Source organism: Canis lupus, chromosome 7 (assembly GCF_003254725.2).
Source record: "Canis lupus dingo isolate Sandy chromosome 7, ASM325472v2, whole genome shotgun sequence".
In the NCBI taxonomy this organism is placed as follows: domain Eukaryota; kingdom Metazoa; phylum Chordata; class Mammalia; order Carnivora; family Canidae; genus Canis; species Canis lupus.
In genome coordinates this window covers 79,863,724-79,873,765 of record NC_064249.1, presented here as the reverse complement: position 1 = coordinate 79,873,765, position 10,042 = coordinate 79,863,724, and the positions used below count along the sequence as shown (strand labels likewise).

The window sequence follows — 10,042 nt, the reverse complement described above, 5'->3', positions numbered from 1 at the left end:
ATCTGAGCCCAAGGCAGACGCTCAACTGCTGAGCCACCAGGTGCCCCACCTTGGGGGTTTCTATACCTAGGAAATGTTAGTATGTCAAGTGGAAGGAGAAAGTAGGGAATGGAGAAACCACGGTGAGGACAACCTGGAATGTCCTCTGCTGGAAATGAATGCCTGCCATAGCTGACAGGTGGACTACTCAGAGCCTGCCTGCATTTCTCAAGGATCCTGGGAGCTAATTCCACGGCCCAATGGCTTCATAAAGCACAGCATAGGTCAAGACCTGCATCTGGATAACTACAGCTTCCAGAGTGAGGCCCTGCCCAGGAAGCTGGGATTTGAAAATTACAACTCAATTGAGAGCCAAAGAAGAGTTCATTGGTGCTGACTTAGTAATTAAATTACAAGGTGATTATTAGTCTGCTCAGGCAAAAAGATTATATTTGAGTCCTGTAAGTAGTCTAAAACTGAAACTCCTCCCAGAAAAAAAAACCCCACTGAATTAATGCCATTTTCTACCAATTACTGATGCCCTCCAGTGAGTATAAGGTTGTCATGGCAACATGCCCACTGAAAGGGTCTGTTTGATAAGGCCTGAAATAAAGTATAGCAGAAAGCGAACATTCCGCATCTTATCTGTATGTCAGATCAAAATTGTTTTTTAGGGTAGGGGACAGGACAACCGTCCCCAGTCTGCTCCTCTCTCTTCTGTGGCCCATCTGAGGTTCCAGACCTGCTGGCCCTGCAGGGAGAAGGGCAGCTCCAACATCTCCCCATATGGCTCCCTTCCCGTGGGATGGTCACCAATTCAGTGTCAAATGGCATCTTGCCTTGTTTTTCTGAAAACCTCCTCCGCCACCTCCTCCAAGCAGCCTTCCCTGATGCACTGGCAGTTCAGTGATCTCTAGACTGGATCCAAGTCCACTGTTGAACTCTGCCCATTTTAGACTGTATAGAAATTCTTTTAAAAATTTAGCAGAACCCCTATTCTGGCTTAAGATGGAACAAAATAAATCAAGGGCTTCTTATACTCAAACTTGATCAACATCAGTCAATTCCTGGGAAGGTGGTCATGGGCAATAATGCTGTGAACCACATTGATTAACTATAAGTGGTGCATTCCAGAAAAGTTTCTGGCAGAGCACAATATGTCAATGAGATCGGATGTGGAATGTACCTGATGAGCTGCTATTTAAAGACACTGTGGTTACTCTTTTTATAAAAGGGATAATCATCTCATAAAGTGCCTTTTATGTAAACTCCTATTTTCATATATTAGGTATATTTTATAATTTAAAAAGCTGTCTCAAAACCTTTCTGAAAAGAGTGGAGTATAAACAAATTTGATAATCAGTATTGTCAGAACAGAAAAAAGAAGTGTGTGTGTGTGTGTGTGTGAAGATTTGTATCTCCACATGGGTGAGAGAGGAATGGAATGTCGGCTTCTAGGGCACCCAGAGGACTCCCCAGGCTTTGCCGACAGGGAAGATGAAGGGGGTGGGGGGTGGCTCAAGCCAGAACAAAACCCAGGGTCTGGGGCACCCTCTACTCAAAAACAGAACCTAACAGGACTCCTGTGGGGCACAGAATAAATTGATCAGATTTTCCTCCCAAATCCCACACAGCCTTGTAGCCTATCCCCAGTTTAACAACACAAATGCCAATAATAACTCAAGAATAAAACTTAAACTTCATTGAGCTCCCCCGCCCCCACTCTGATACACAAAGTGCTTCATATACATGATCTCACCCAATCCTCATAACAAGGCCCCAAGGGGGGCACTATTATTTCCCCATTCTGTCGAGGGCTTGGAAGCTCAGAGACTGTAGTTGTCCACTCTGTCACGGGTTATAAAAGGTGGCCACGACATCTGAACCCCGGTTCGTCGGCCTCCGGAGGCCGGGCTCAAACCAGCTCTTCCTTACTAACTTCTGGACCTTCGGCCTCCTTCCCTTCGCTGACGTCCATCCTCTGCTTGTCCATTTCCATTCACGAGCCCTGTGCTGTCGGCCCTTCCACCCCTGCCGGTGCACATCGCACTCACACGGACCTCCAAGCCCGACACAGGTCCCACATCACAAAGCCCCCTAACACTCTGGCTCTCAAGACATGCCCTTCCCTGAGCGGTCCGCACCGTCTGTATCGTGGATCTGGCGTGTCTCAGGTTTTAAAACCATACTACCATTTCTGCTTAAAACATGTCTTCTGTTTAGTTTTGAACTAAACTGTGGGAAACTGTAAGCCCAGCGTAATACACATTATTGCGTATTATATGCTTGCCATCCACGGTATCTGACATAGAGCACGCTCATTAAAGGCACTTCGTAAACACTTGGGTAAAACAAAACAAAACAACACCATTGAAGTTATTTTTCAAATAGTGTCTAAAGAGACTTTTAATAACGCAGAAAATGTGTGGTTTTAATTCTATTAAGTAGTAAAAGCTGGATGTGAAGATGTATAAGCAGTGTTGTCTCAACTATTATACATAGTAGATCAATTGTTTAAAATTCCAAAAAAAATACAAAAAATAAAAACTACTGGGGTAGTAAATAAGTCGAGGAAGGAATTCGGGTTTAGTGGACTGCATTTTCATTATTTCCTGCAATCATTTTTTTTTTTTTTTACTAACAAATTGGGAAACATGACAAACATTCAAAATCCAAAATACGGTATGTGTCCCAAAATGAGCCACTGGGGTGCCAGAAGAAAGTGTTGTGACATTTATTGGTATTCACTTTTATATTAAATATGGGCAGAAACAGGACGCTTGGGTGGCTCAGTCAGTTGAGAGTTTAACTCTTAGTTTTGGCTCAGGTCATGGTCTCAGGGTCATGAGATCAAGCCTCCAAACTGGGCTCCCAGCTCAATGGGGAATCAGCTGGAGATTTTCTCTCCCTCTACCCCTCCCCCAAACTGCACATATATGCTCTTGCTCTCTTTCAAATAAATAAATAGATCTTTTAAATAAATACAAAAAATACAAAAAAAATCTTCCTTAATCTTACTTAAGAGTAAACAGACTTTTGAATCATTAATTCTTAAAATTTTGTAAAGCTTTTTTTTTTTTTTTAAGATTTTATTTATTTATTCATGAGAAACACAGAGAGAGAGAGGGAGAGACCCCGGGATCACGACCTGAGCTGAAGGGAGATGCTTAACCACGGAGACCGTCAGGCATCCCAATTCATAAAAATGTTTACATTTCCTGAAAATATTTATTTCATTTTTATGGGGAAGTGGGTGGGGGGAATGGGTGAAATAGGTAAAGAGGATTAAGAGCACACCTATCATGACGAGCATTAAGCAATGTATAGAAGTGTTGAATCACTATGTTGTACATCTGAAATTAATATAACACTGTATGTTAACTGTACTGGAATTAAAATTGCATACTTATTTTTAAAATGATCGCACTGTGCACATTAAACTTATAGAATGTTAAACATGCTTTTATTTCATCCTTAGACTACCATTGAAAGTGTCTATTTTTGTCAGTAGAATAGTTAGCTAGCTAACTGACAAACATAAATTATATATCAAAAAGTATTTTTTGACTGGTGAGGTATATGAACAAAGATCATTGCTCAATGGCATAGAATCATTTGGGGCATCAGATCTATACAAACAAACGCGCACACATCTCTGAAGTCTCAGTTTAAAAGAAAAGCACACCTCATGATAAATGCACCATTGAGGAAGAACAATGTTTCCTACAACTGGAGAATAGGTGCTCCCTAGGGACTTAGAGAAGGTGGAGGTGTGGTTACGCTCCTGGGCTCCGAGGTCCACAGCCCTGCCTGGACCACCACTCACCTGCTGGCGGTGTGCCCTGGGGCAAATTATATCACCCCCCTCCTCCATTCCTTCTACTCTAAAAGTTGCAATTGAAGAAATGAGACAGGGGATCCCTGGGTGGCTCAGCAGTTTAGCGTCTGCCTCCAGCCCAGGGTGTGATCCCGGAATCAAGTCCCACGTCGGGTTCCCTGCATGGAGCCTGCTTCTCCCTCTGCCTGTGTTTCTCTCTCTCTCTCTCTCTGTCTCTCATGAATAAATAAATAAAATCTTAAAAAAAAAAAAGAAATGAGACAATATCCTTCTTGTTGCCTGGCAAATAGTAATTACTCATTAATATATTGGCCATGAAGGGAAGGGGAACTTAGAGACTGTGGAAGGCTCATGACCAAATTATTCTGCAGACTGTTTAGAATAAAGTTTAGGAGTGCTCGCTTCAGCAGCACATCTACAGAATAAAGTTTAGGAGACAGGAATTATAAACTAGCTGGAGACAGAGACATCCCAGATAGAAAAGGCAAAGGCATCTTTAGGAGGGAGAATTCCCAGTTCAGGGATCTTAATGGCTGTAACTCCTCTCTTTGCAGGTCCTGTCTCTCGGGCTGTTCTAGATGTGGGTCTTTAGATTATGAAGATTAGAAACCCGCTCAACCTGGCACAAATGAAAGGGAATTAGTATAAGGCTACAGAGACGATCAGGAATCTGAGAGAGGTATAGTAGACCGAGAACCAGAAAATCAAGACTGAGGTTATGCTTGACATGTGTCTCCCTCTTCTTCACTCCACCAACCAACCCTATCATCTTGCACCTGTCCCACCAAGGCCACAAGTGGGGGAAAAGAAGGGAACCCAACCAAACTCAATGATAAGCCTTCACCTAATGAGCAAAACTCGTCCAGCCTCTTCCTGCAGATCCCTGCAAGAGGGAATCTGATTGGCTCAGTTCATCCCCAGAGCCTGGGCCACTTTAGCCCTGGCCTGGCCAATGGCCTGCAGTCCCCTGGATCAGGTATGTGCCTTTGATCCAATAGGCCTGGCTGCTCCTCTCAGGTGCCTAGGGCATGGTTTTTCCAGAGTGTAACCTGATGGTGAAACTTGTTTCTCGTAGAGATGCAGGGCCATACCTTGGCCCAGGTCCTCATCGTGGACAAGGCCATCAGGTGGATAAGAAGCTCATGCTACTGACCTGTGAGGTCTGACCTTGAACTCTGAGGGACTTGAAGATATGCCTGATGACTCATAGGCTTTATTTACTGTCCTTGAATCTTGTGAAACAAGATCTACTTGTCTTAGGTTCCCTCATGGGTTTCAGGGCTTTGTTTGATGGATACTACAAACCCCTCCTGCTCTGCTGGAATTCAACAGCCTCAAATTCATCCTTTTGGCTGCTGGACTTTATGGTGACTTTTACCAGTCGGATTGTCAATTTCTCAAAGGGATAACTTCAGGTTTGGAAATAGTCTCTGAGATTGTAGAGTCCAGCCTTCCATGTTACAGGTGTGGAAACTAGGGGAGGGGGGAAGGGGAAATGTCACACAGCAGCATAGGGTCAGGTGGGACCTGGAACCTACTCTCACACACTTAGTTCTGCATGGTCCTTGCAGTGCCTTATGCATAGCACGTTCCCAATAAACACCCCTTGGTTTATTTCTTATTGAGCTTTGGCCTTATACAAGCTCAATTGTTCTCTAGTGATAGCTTTCCTCCACCACCGACTTCAGCCCTAGAGGATCAATTTCCATCTGCCTTTCAGATGTTGGTCTTTGGGGTTGTGAGGTGGAAGCTGAGATGAGGCATGGGTGAAATATAACCTGGTTCTATCAAGCCATTATCTCTCCAGGCCAACACCACAGTAACAGAGTGTAGACACCAGTTGGGTAACTTCCCTCCTTCTGCCGGCCAGTGGCCACCAGACTGACACAGGACAAACCCACTCTAGTTTCTAGTTTTTTCTGCAACGCCTCCCAGGCCAATGCTACACAACAGGGATTTTGGCCACTGATGTCCTCCTGCCATGCCCATTTTCCTCCCAGGAGCCTTCTCTGACCATGCCAACCTACTAGGAAGCCTTTGCTCACTTACAAAAAAGTCCCCCTCGAACACTCCTGCACTGTTGGTGGGAATGTGAACTGGTGCAGCCACTCTGGAAAACTGTGTGGAGGTTCCTCGAAGAGTTCAAAATAGATCTGCCCTACGACCCAGCAATTGTACTGCTGGGGATTTTCCCCAAAGATACAGATGCAATGAAACGCCGGGACACCTGCACCCCGATGTTTCTAGCAGCAATGTCCACAATAGCCAAACTGTGGAAGGAGCCTCAGTGTCCATTGAAAGATGAATGGATAAAGCAGATGCGGTCTATGTATACAATGGAATATTCCTCAGCCATTAGAAACGACAAATACCCACCATTTGCTTCGACGTGGATGGAACTGGAGGGTATTATGCTGAGTGAAGTAAGTCAATCGGAGAAGGACAAACATTATATGGTCTCATTCATTTAGGGAATATAAAAAATAGTGAAAGGGAATAAAGGGAAAAGGAGAAAAAAATGAGTGGGAAATATCAGAAAGGGAGACAGAACATGAGAGACTCCTAACTCTGGGAAACGAACTAGGGGTGGTGGAAGGGGAGGTGGGCGGGGGGTGGGGGTGACTGGGTGACAGGCACTGAGGGGGACACTTGATGGGATGAGCACTGGGTGTTATGCTATATGTTGGCAAATTGAACACCAATAAAAAATAAATTTATATATTTATATATATATATATATAAAAGTCCCCCTCACATAGTGTGGCATTTCATCATTTTTCCTCATATCACACTGGTGCCAGCCTGGTCTCCTCAGCTCCTAAAGGCAGGTAACCTCTTACCCCCACCCACTCTGGTGGGCTCCCATCCGGTCTTCAATAAATATATTGGCTGGGGCACCTGGGTGGCTCAATGGTTGAGCGTCTGCCTTTGGCTCAGGTCATCGTGACCCCAGGGTCCCCACAGGGAGCCTGCTTCTCCCTCTGCCTGTGTCTCTGCCTCTCTCTCTCTCTCTGTGTGTGTGTCTCTCATGAATAAATAAATAAAATCTTAAAAATATATACATACATACATATATAAATGTATTGACTGATGGAGGGAAGGCTGGAAGGCAGGCAGAAGGAGAAGGAAGAAGAAAGGAGAGTATTTCTTTTTGCTATTATCTTCGGCACATGTGAATTAGGAAAAGCAGCTGCTTAACACAGAGAGAATCATTCTGACTTTCAATTTCTAGCCTCTGTGGTGACAAGTCAAACAAAGGCAATTCTTGGCACTCAGATCTGCCACAATTAAACCCATTCTGGTGCCAGTTTGTTACCTCTGCACCCAGCAGCAGCTCGGACCCAAGGCTGCAGGTTGGGCTTAAGATCAACTACAGAGACAGAAGGACACCAGATGAAGACCCTGGGGGCCCTGGGCCTCCCATTTTGGGAAACTTTGTCCTGAGGGTCCCACAGGGCCTCCCTCTCAGAGCTGGGCCTGTGGCAGGGGGAAACTAGAGCCGAAGGTTCCTTGAAGACAAACCTAACTTATTTCACACATGAAGATGAGTCACCCCCAGCCCACCCCCACCCCAAGAATCCTCTGGGCGGCACCAGCTCTGCTGGCAACTTCACAGAAAGAAAAATTCAGGAATCCCTCTCCTGGCTCAGAAAGACTTTGGGATCAGGGAAGGAATCCACTGTCACGGAATACTTGCTATGTGGCAGAGCAAGCCTAAAGACGTTATCACAAGGCCAAGAATGGTTGTTGAGTCAACTATCCAAGGTCACCATGTAGAAGTGAGGGAAGCTGTCCAAGGTCACAGTGCCAGGAAGTGCCATGCCCAGGGGTCAAGCTGACTTCCCGTCTGCGCGCTGTCCCGGCTGGCCCTCTCATCCCAGGCACTCTCCCCAAACAGAGGTGTGTACTCTCCGCGGATGTTTTGCATTCTGCACATTGCTCAGCCTCTTGTCACCTCTGGGGGTGTGATTTAAAGCAAAAGCAAGGGCAGCCCGGGTGGTTCAGTGGTTTAGCGCCACCTTCGGCCTAGGGCCTGATCCCGGAGACCCGGGATCGACTTCCGCCTCAGGCTTCCTGCATAGAGCCTGCTTCTCTCTCTGCCTGTGTCTCTGCCTCTATCTGTCTCTCATGAATAAATAAATGAAATCTTAAAAAAAAAAAAATAAAGCAAAAGCAAAACCAAGACCCAGACCATTCCATTCTTGTTTCTGTGCAGGTGGCATGCATAGCACACATCGTGCAAAACAGCATTGACGAAAAAGGTAGGCAAATGGGAATTTGCTGAGTGGATGGACTCCAGTACTATCGCATGTTTTCACAAACCTAGGAAATCATCCAGATGTTAAAGCATAAAAAAATAAGACGCTGCTTGAACCAATGAGGCATAAATGCTAAGAGGGACAAACCAGCGGGAAGTCAGGTATGCTTAAACATGTTCCTTTGGTGGGGGGACCAGACCTGGCACCCAGACAGCTCGCTTCCTATGCCTCCTCCACTCTGTACCAAAGTGCAGCTGTGGACCTGCTGTCTTCCCCTAGAGGGGAGGGGATGACATGTCCCCATGCCCTTTGCTACAAGGATCAAATGAGCTGCTCTGCAGGGTGTCGCTGTGGATGAGCTTTGCTTTCTTTCCATAGTTTGGCTCATGCTGAGTCGCAAGCCTGGAAGATAGGCTCTCTACTCAAAATCCCACCCCTCCTTTCAAGGCCTACTTAAAGCCTCACCTCTAGTGAGAAGCCATCCCAGGCTCTTTCTGCCCTCTACACCCACCCTCCATTCTTGTTCCCCCCACCTCAAACTCTCCCATCAGTCTGCCCCCGCCCCAGCTCCCCCCCTTGCCCCCGCCTTGTCAAACTGCTGGGACTTTCAGAATTGCCTTTTTCTGTCTCCCCTAGAGTCTTAGTCAGATGCCTACCCCTTCCTTCGGCTTCGTTAAAAGTCTTAGTAATCCTTAGGTCAAGTGCCACCTCCTCCAGAAAGCCTCCTCCTGCCCTGCATCCGCCCTCCATCCTGGTTGGCTGCTCCTGCCAAGGGTCCCTTAGAACTTTCTGCTCATCCCTGTGTGACGTGTTGTCTCACTCCCTATCCTTTCATTGCCTGTAGTCCTCACCCTAGACTTTGAGCTCCAGGAGGGACTAAGGGTCTTGCTTGTCTCGGCATTCCCGGACGTGCCCCATCTGTGGAAAGTGCTCATCAAAAGTCCCGTGTGTCCATAAATGGGTCTGTACTGCGGCCACCCTTGCTTGGAGGGGGGTACAGCATCCTGTGTTTCTCAGGAAGGAAGGCCTCCCTGTCCAAACCTCAGAGACGTTCAACTGTTAACCGTGACACACACATCTCAGTAACAGACGTTGGCATTCAATGCGGCATTAATAACGCGGCTCAGACGCCCGCCCGGGAGCACGCAGAGCTTCCTTTTACCTGCCATTAGGGCAGACTTTGCACTTTGGGCACGGAAGTCTTCGTCCTTGGAGCCTCCCCGGAAGGAAAGCGAGCGTTTCCCTCGCAAGCCGGAGCGCGCCCGAGCCCCCAGCTGTGCGGGGCCGAGGTGCCCCCCGCGCCCCCGCGGTCCGCGCTCTCCCGGGCCCGCCGTCCCCGGGAAGAAAGGCGGACTACACCTCCCGGCAGGCCTCGCGCCGCCCTACTCCTTTCGGGTCCTCGCACGTGGCCGGAGGGGAGGGCGGGGCCGGGACGTCACTCGCCTACATTCTCTTTCCCTGTGTCAGAGCAGGGATCGGGTTTTTTTTTCCTTCCTCTACTCCCTCCCCCCCGCCCGCCCCTCCCTCCCCTCCCTCCCTCCTCCCCTCGCGGCTGGGTCTGCGCTGGGGCGCCCGGTCCCCTCCGCAGCCGGGACGCGCGGAACTCGCGGCAGGAGTCGGTCTCGGAGCCTCCTCCCTCCCTTCCCCTTCCCTGCCCCCTTCCCCCACCCCGCCTCGGACCCGGAGCGGCGGCCGGAGGAGCCCGAGGTGAGCATCCCCCCGCGCCTGCCCCCCTCCTGGAGTCCGCGCAGCCTGCGGGTCGATCGGGGACCGCCGGGAGGCTGCGTGACGTGCGCGTGCTTAGGGATGAGTCCCGGGGAGCCGCCGCCAACAATCAGCCCCCCCGCCCCGCGCCCCGCGCCCCTCCTGCGGCGCCCTCCCGGGGGCGGGTCGCACTCCAGGGTCCCCCCCCCCAGGTTCGCCGCGTTCCCCCGCAGGGCTCCCGGCCCGGCGCGCAGCCGTGGCC

General features: G+C 48.5%; 1 protein-coding gene across 6 annotated transcripts in view; it reads left to right on the top strand.

The window, feature by feature from the left end:
* Positions 1-9,561: 9,561 nt before the first annotated feature.
* CTIF (cap binding complex dependent translation initiation factor) overlaps positions 9,562-10,042 on the top strand; it is a 282,057-nt gene continuing 281,576 nt past the window's right edge. For 3 of the 6 annotated variants that reach the window (XM_025429644.3, XM_025429641.3, XM_025429639.3), the window contains exon 1: positions 9,602-9,783. The gene's annotated coding sequence lies outside the window, so the exon portion shown is untranslated. Of the gene's footprint in view, positions 9,784-10,042 lie in introns of all 6 variants that reach the window. The other 3 variants (XM_025429643.3, XM_025429642.3, XM_025429645.3) reach the window with 2 other exon arrangements.